Here is an 8,469-nt window from a genome sequence, read left to right on the forward strand (position 1 = left end):
CAAATGCTTGAATTACCCTAGATCCCTAGAACAAACAAAAGTCAAGACGGATGATCAAAATGTGAATGCTTCACTCCTTCTTTTTTTTTTTCTTTTTTTTTTTCTTTTTTCCGGAGCTGGGGACCGAACCCAGGGCCTTGCGCTTGCTAGGCAAGCACTCTACCGCTGTGCTAAATCCCCAACCCCCACTCCTTCTTTAAATGAGGAAAAAGAATACCCTTGGCAGGGAAGGGAGAGGCAAAGATTAAAACAGAGACTGAAGGAACACCCATTCAGAGCCTGCCCCACATGTGGCCCATACATATACAGCCACCCAATTAGACAAGATGGATGAAGCAAAGAAGTGCAGACCGACAGGAGCCGGATGTAGATCGCTCCTGAGAGACACAGCCAGAATACAGCAAATATAGAGGCGAATGCCAGCAGCAAACCACTGAACTGAGAATAGGTCCCCTATTGAAGGAATCAGAGAAAGAACTGGAAGAGCTTGAAGGGGCTCGAGACCCCAAAAGTACAACAATGCCAAGCAACCAGAGCTTCGAGGACTAAGCCACTACCTAAAGACTATACATGGACTGACCCTGGACTCTGACCCCATAGGTAGCAATGAATATCCTAGTAAGAGCACCAGTGGAAGGGGAAGCCCTGGGTCCTGCTAAGACTGAACCCACAGTGAACTAGTCTATGGGGGGAGGGCGGCAATGGGGGGAGGGTTGGGAGGGGAACACCCATAAGGAAGGGGAGGGGGGAGGGGGATGTTTGCCCGGAAACCAGGAAAGGGAATAACACTCGAAATGTATATAAGAAATACTCAAGTTAATAATAAAAAAAAAAAAAAAAAAAAGAAAGGGAACCTCTTCTGGATATTCTAATGTGTCCTGGAATTTCCATGGTATTCTCTGTGATGTCACTATTGTTATGGAAACAAAAAATATCCTTGTAGCATTTAGTTAGTACATATTGCTTTATACACAGACATGTTTGTTAGGATTATCAAGCCATTTACAGAGAACACAGACAGCATGGAGAGACAAGAGAGGGAGGAAGAAGAAATTAAGATTCTTTCTTGTTATAAAAGTGCAAAGCATAAATTATCTGGTGGAAAGCAGAACGTGTGTGCCCTGGGCTTCTGCTGAGAAGCATCCTAGAGGAGGTAATCTTGGCTCAGGTCTTTTGGAGTAGGAATTACAATCTGAAACCTCTGGATTTCTAAAGAAGCGACCCAGAGTCAAGAATAACTGATGCATTTTGGCAGAGAGACAGGAATTGACAAGCATGCAGCTGCTCTACTACAAGATTCTTAATATCATTCTGCATGAGAAAGAATACCAATAAGATCCACAGAAGTAAAAATCTTTGATTTTCATGGTAATGTATTGTAAACCATCTTCAAAGGATTCCTGTAGGTGTCATTGGAATGTTATTCCAAGAGTGGACAGAGGGCTACTCCCCTGGACATGTATCAAGGTCTTTGAATCTTTTTGCTTGAAAATACATGATTAAAGCCTGGTGGTCCTAAGCACTGTGGATTCCAGGACTTACCTGCATCCGATCACATATGAACTGAAAATGTCCTACATTTCTTCATGTCTTGGCCAGACTTTGTTGTTTAAGGTCAGGGGGACTGTAGAAGGGAATGAGGAATAGGTCTAGGAATCATGGTTGGGATAAAGAAAGTAGCTAATAGATCCAGCTTGAAGAGAGCTTTCCTCCTCTTTCAGTGCTTCAAAGTGTCTGAAGATGTCCTCTTTCATCAGGCTCCATTGGGGGACTCAGCATACTCTCTCCTGTTCATGGGACATGGTTATGCATGTTGCCTTGTGTATATCTACAGGATCTGTTGGAAAGCCATCATCCCAAACTTCCATGATCAATGAGCAAGTACAACAGATTAAGAAGATGGAGAAACTGACTATTGAGCTCCAAAAGATGACCTGTGAGTTGGAAAACTCCCATGTATACTGAACCATTGCACCAACAGCATTTGGAGAGAAGTTAGTCATTATTCCCTCTTCTTTGTAGACAGTCCTGACCACTCTGTGTTAACCTCAGTTTTCTCAAACCACAGGAAAATGCAAATGCAATGTCCTCATCTACAAACTAATTTTTTTATGTGCCTCTCAGAGGCAGGATATGAATAAAGGATAGGAGTGTGATAAGAAGCTATTTAATTTCTCAGAAAATCAGAAGCTGTGTTTTGAATAACAGTCTTGCGATACGGCAAGTAATGTTTGAGCCCTCACCATGGATTTTAATAGACAGAGAATGCATTTATTGTCCTCAGAGGAACACAGAAAGCCGGTCAGCTACAGAAACACAGTAAGTGAAACTTAGATAAGTAAACTTTTGTTTTTTCTATTTTAAAGCTTTATTTGTTTTGTATGTGTATTCTGTAACTGTCAGACACAACGGAAGTGGAAGTTTGAAGCCATTATACATGGTTGTATGTCATGATGATTTTGCTGGGAATTGAATTCAGGACCAATGGAAAAACCGTTAGTGCTCTTAAATGCTGAATCATCTCACCAGCCTATACTACTTTTGATTATGATGGTGATGGTAATGAGGATGATGATGATGATGATGATAATCATAATAATAATCATAATAATAATCATCATCATCAATATTATTATTATTATTATTATTATTATTATTATTATTATTATTATTATACTGAAACTCTAAAGGGATCAAGATTTACCCTCCTCCAAAGATCTTCCCCCTCTCCTGTCTCAAGAAGAACCTACAATAAAGAAGACACCATCACAGCTGCCCATCCTCCCCAGCACTGTAGAAAGAAAAGTTTTTCTTTGACTTGGTTAGGAAGATTTTCTTGTTGACTGGGCTCATAGCTTCAGATTTGAAGCAGGGAGACTATGGAAATGGGAGCTCCTTTTCGATGAATCTGCTTACCTTGGAGGAAAAGGGAAAGTGTGAGCAAAAGTAAGATGTTGTTCCACTACTTTATCACTTGCTGAGAACCAAGACTCCTCTTTACAGCTTGGGAACTGAGTAAGCAGGTTAAGCAAGCATGGCTAACAAGCCAAATCAGATGAGTAAACATTTGGCCACTGGGTATACAGGGGGAGCATTTCATTGACTATGCTGACTGTATCTCCTTTCCACTGTTTTCTAATCCCATGCAAGGAAAGTTTAGTGGATTTTGTCTGTCCTGTGTCAGAACAATAGTGTTTCCCATTCTGAATGCTGTTTCTTCACTGATATGAACCTTGAGAGAACAGAGGAGCCAAGGAAAGCCACAGCCAACAACATTCTACATTCTAGAACATCAAGGCCTTCTCATAAGAAACACTTTCTTGAAGCTGTGAATTCAACAGGTTAGGAAAATTACAACCAACCTCTGATCATGCTGCATAAAAATTAGCATGAGATAAAGAAAGACTTAAAAATGAGTCATATCTCTGATACATAATAAGAAGTGGACCCGGGCACGGTCACAAATAACATGAAGGTTATTTTGTTGAGCAATAGTTACACTCCTGGACTCCTCAGATGTTCATATGTGCTTGAAAATCTGTCACGGAAGACTGTATTGATATCATACTCTAATCCAGAGAGACCATACTACAAAGTAAATTATTCCTTCTGCAGTACTTGTTTGAAATTAATTCACATCACACATTTGTATGTGAGGCTGATATTAACGTTCTATATAAATAAGATCATTATCTCAATCCTTGCCTTAGTAATTTGTTTTGTTTTCTTTTTTTAATTTGGAAAATGGCTGAATATTCTTCAGTTCCACACCTGAACTGAAGTGACTGCTCCTCACACAGTATACATAGAGGACATCTGAGTAGTAGTTGACATTTTTATTTGGGACGTCTCCCCATTGATCTGTTTGGGCCTGAATAAACATGTATAGACTTATTTCAGTTAAAGGAATCATGTAGTACTCAAAACATTACAGGATCTGTCTGCTGTAAATATTTTCTTTTACACAGGGGAAGGAAGGTGTATCAAAGGGTGTGTATCTAAGTTTGTAGATATTACACCATCATAGAAGATAATATATCAAGAAGAATTCTGTAGGGCTGCACAGATGGATTTAAGTATCCCCACATAATTCTAAGCCAGGATATACAAGAAATCACTTCACATGGAAACTTAAAATAATCTGATGCTATGGTATGTGGAGTGTTAATAAAGAAAAACCACCTTAAAAGCATATGCATGTATACCAGATGCTATTCAAAAACTATCCAGAGGCAGATTGCAATTTACATTTAGCACAAAGAGATTGATTCCCCACTTCACAGATTCTGATCAGAACCATTGAGTATTAAGAAATCTGTATTAGAACTCACTTGCATATCACATATCTGTATAACTAAGTAGTCACAGCGAACATGATATTCGGAAAGCAAAGCTTAAACTTGTCAACAGTGCAGGGAGTGCATGTAGTGCATGAGGTTTGGGCATGAAACTCAAAAGTCCAAAATACCATTGTGATATGAGTTTTGAGGACAATAAATACTTAATGAATTTTGGGTCAAAATTTGAATCTAAAGACTCCAAAAGTCATTTATCAATCAGCTCTGAATCCCTATGGAGATTGGTGGATGTTATGAATTTAGTCTGTGCCCCAGAGGTATAAGTAATTGGTGCAATTTGAAGTGATTAGATATGCTAAAGAGGCATGCAAAACAAAGGATGCCATAGTATCTTTGAACAAGTGTGCTTCTCCAAAACGTAGCATGATTTACTGTGGAGTGACCTAGACACTAGAAACACACACACACACACACACACACACACATATATAAACACACACACAAACATACATACACACACACAAACACACACACACACTCACACAGACACACACACTCACACACAGAAACAAACACATAACACACAAATTATTGACTTCTTCTGTGCTTTGTGTGGCATGCTGGATTTATCCAAGTTATGAAGTGTATTCTCCACAAGTAGGTTAAACCCAAAGTCAATGAAAAATTTAGAATTCCTCCGCCTTTCCTGAGAAAGCATTCTGTGCATAATTAATGCTTACATTTTAAAGTTTAAGAGGTATGACTTAAAAACAGTAACTTCTGAAACCCACTTTAAAACAGCATTTCAGAGATGTGTTGTGATTCAATTTTGATTTTATGAAACTGCAGATGCTCAGTTCTCATGATTGTAGTTTTAACCAAGTCATTACTAGTCATAACTCTGTAGGGACAGTAAGAGTTTCACAATTCTTCAAGTTGAAAAACCTAAGAAACCGTACTGTTAACAGATTAATTCAAAAGGGAGAAACTTCTGTGCTTGGGTAAATCCAGTACCTAAGACTGAGCAGCTGGTTCAAAGCCAAGGACACACACTGCATGTAAACAAGGACTATTGAGTACAGAACCTGTTACTAAAATGAAGAATGCTAAGGACTTCAGGAAACATGCATGAGGAATACTTTGAATGGTAGAAATTATATGCTATAAATTTAGTGGTACACATTGAGAGTATTAATTTTTGAAATGTTTATCTCCTTAGGAGTATAAACATTTGAACTAAGTAAATGCTGTAGCCTAGGTAGGAAAGGGAAGTGAGTTTCCATTCAGACATTGGAATTCCCTTCCTGCTGAACATGAACATGGAATGTTTTCAAAGAAATGTTGAAGCACATCAAGAGCTTCTGAGAATCCAGGAGGAGTCTCAGAGGATTAATTTGTTCTTGTTATGAGGTATTTTCAAGTTTATTAATGGAAATCAGTCCAGAGAATTTCAAAGTCTAGAAACCAAGTTCTATTCAAGTCTCATATTAGATTTGGAAGACCGTGACCTGTAAAGGCCCCACAAAGGCATAGCTAGATTCACCTTTTAAAATGTATTAAAATTGGTGACTGACTGCCTTTCCACTATCTTCCCAAGGCCAGCCACAGGGTACGACTGTGGTGCTAAACTATCAGCAGGAGAATTCTGCTTAGCGTAATTATTGTGTTTTGTTTTTGGATTGAGTTGTGTTTGTTTCAGGTATTAGTATTGTTGGTTTGGTTGGAATTTTTGTTATTCATTCTTATTAATTTTTGTTCTTTTGCTGACTTTGCAGTTTTGTTAATGTCATGCACATTACATTATGATTGTATCATTTAAGCCCTTTTTGAAAAAAAATTAATATATATTTTTCAGAATAAAATGTGTTTTTCAACTCATAAGATACATGTTTTTTCATGTGTAGTGTTGCATCCTGTAATCCGAGAAAACATATGCTGAGATAGATCACTGAATTTTGCAGCGGCCTTGGGATTCACAATGGTTCCCAGCAAGCCAGTGGTACACATGTTTATTGATCTTTCGATGTGGCTAGTGTGGCCTACTCTGTATACCAATTTCACGAAGGAAAAGGTATCCATACTGTTTCCTTGTGGTCATATATTCAGCTACTCCTAAAATATAGTACTTTAGGAATGATCCCATAAAAAAAATTACTGAGAAAATCAACTGTTTTGGTCTAATGACTATCAGGAAATGAAAACATTCACCAATGGATTAGAAATAAAAATCAGGAAAATCAGACCTAATCTGTCTCTGGTTTCTTGAAATATATTCTCAGTGGGAACCACGTAGAAGAGATAATGAATTCCATGTTTTTAAAAACCTCTTTAAACTTAGTCTTTATGTTGTTGGCCTTGAATATGTATTTGTTGCCTATTTTAGATAGTTGGTTCAGATTATTATCATTACCATTATTATTGCTATTATTTCATTTATACAAAAGTGTTTCGCTTGATGTAAGTGCTATGTACCACATACATGCAATTCTCGCAGAATCCAGTTAGGGTCCATGAATTACACCAGGAACAGGGTTATCCTTTTGATTCTATGTTAAGTGAATGCTCAAAATGGATGAACTATCCCTCCAGGCCCTGCCCATGACTTTTATCCTTCCTTTTGTACTGTATTACTTGAACTGGATCAAACTCAACCAAAGGGAGAAGTTCTATGAGAACTACAGGAATACATATATGTGATAGGAATGCTTATTGTCTAAACTGCCAGTCATCCTTGAGGGCATTAGTAGATACAGCATCATACCTCAGCATCTCATATTGTAAGGGTTGGAGCAGAACTGTCAAATCTCATCCTGTATTATGATGTAGATTAGACTCATCAGATTAAATTAAGAATTGAAAAACTCTCCTGGGGTTGAAAGAGGTAAGGAAATCATGCTGATGTATCACAAATCAAGTGCTAAGACAAGAATCCAAACCAGTCTGATGGGGATGCAGTCTGCAGCAGAGACCACAGATATTTGGTGGAGAATGATTCAGTTCAAAACTGGGAAGGGAGAAGGAGGGTTGATATTGTTCTAGTAGATCTCCCAACATTTAAAAAGTGTTTCTTTCAGATCAGTGAATTATCCTTGGAAAGCAAGTCCTGGGATGAACTTCTGATACCAACTATCAGCCTGAGAATTAATGTGTGAAAGAAGAAATTCTTTGTCTCTCCAGACTGTTGCTTTCAACAGCCAACAGTGTCCATTCTATGAATGATACATATATAAACACATTATAGCAGGATGGATACAGAGATTCTTCAGGTCCATGAAAGAGGTATTCAGCAGTTGACCTGGCTCAGCAATTAAGAAAATTTTGTCAACTCTTCAGAACTGAACTCCTTCCCTATGAGTCCCATAATTGAAGAAAAAAAAAACTTCAATCAATTTGTCTCGGATTTTTATGTAGTTAAGGTTTTCTGCTTGCTCCACAGAATGAAGGAAATCTTCTTGTTTATTCTATAATACTACATCCTGATGCACTCATGCAAATATATTACTGTGCATTTCATTGATAGATTACTTTTGTATTTGAATTCTTTTGCCAATAAATATACGAAAAAAGAAGCACTAAATCAAAGCATCATATGAAAATCATCCTAAGGGAATGGGGCCATTGGTAATTTGTAACTGAGCTGAAACTCTTCCTAGACACAAACTGCTGTAAAAAGTCTTCTCCAGATTCCTGGTGTAGAAGCTGGTGTTTCCTAATAGAGAGTAGAGGATGAATCTCTCTGTACAGAGAAAAGGGTTTTATCACAATGATCACAGGCTGTGGACCACATAATTTAACAATGGATGGATATTTGTAAAGTCCAAGAATCCAGTAGTTGATCAGTCCACAAGCCTAGATGTCTCATCTGGTCAATATTATATGGTTAAATCTTCAGTAAGTAAGTTCTATTGCTTGTGAGCGTATTGTAGCAATGTGAGTGCAAGCTTGAAAAAGTAAAAGCTTCTTTCTTCCATGATTTCTATGGGCTTTAGCTAGAATCCATTGTTAAGAATACATCAAGATTACCATTTTTCAATAGACCAGTACCTTAATGTGAACGTTCTTTTCAGGGAAACTGCAGCCTCACAGCATGGCTCAGGAATATGGGAGCTGTAAGATACAGTCCGGGTAGATGTTCCTGTTCATCGAGCCAACCTTCCAGTATTGCAGAAAT

The sequence above is a fragment of the Rattus norvegicus genome, chromosome Y, assembly GCF_021556685.1.
Source record: "Rattus norvegicus strain SHRSP/BbbUtx chromosome Y, alternate assembly SHRSP_T2T, whole genome shotgun sequence".
Taxonomy (NCBI): Eukaryota; Metazoa; Chordata; class Mammalia; order Rodentia; family Muridae; genus Rattus; species Rattus norvegicus.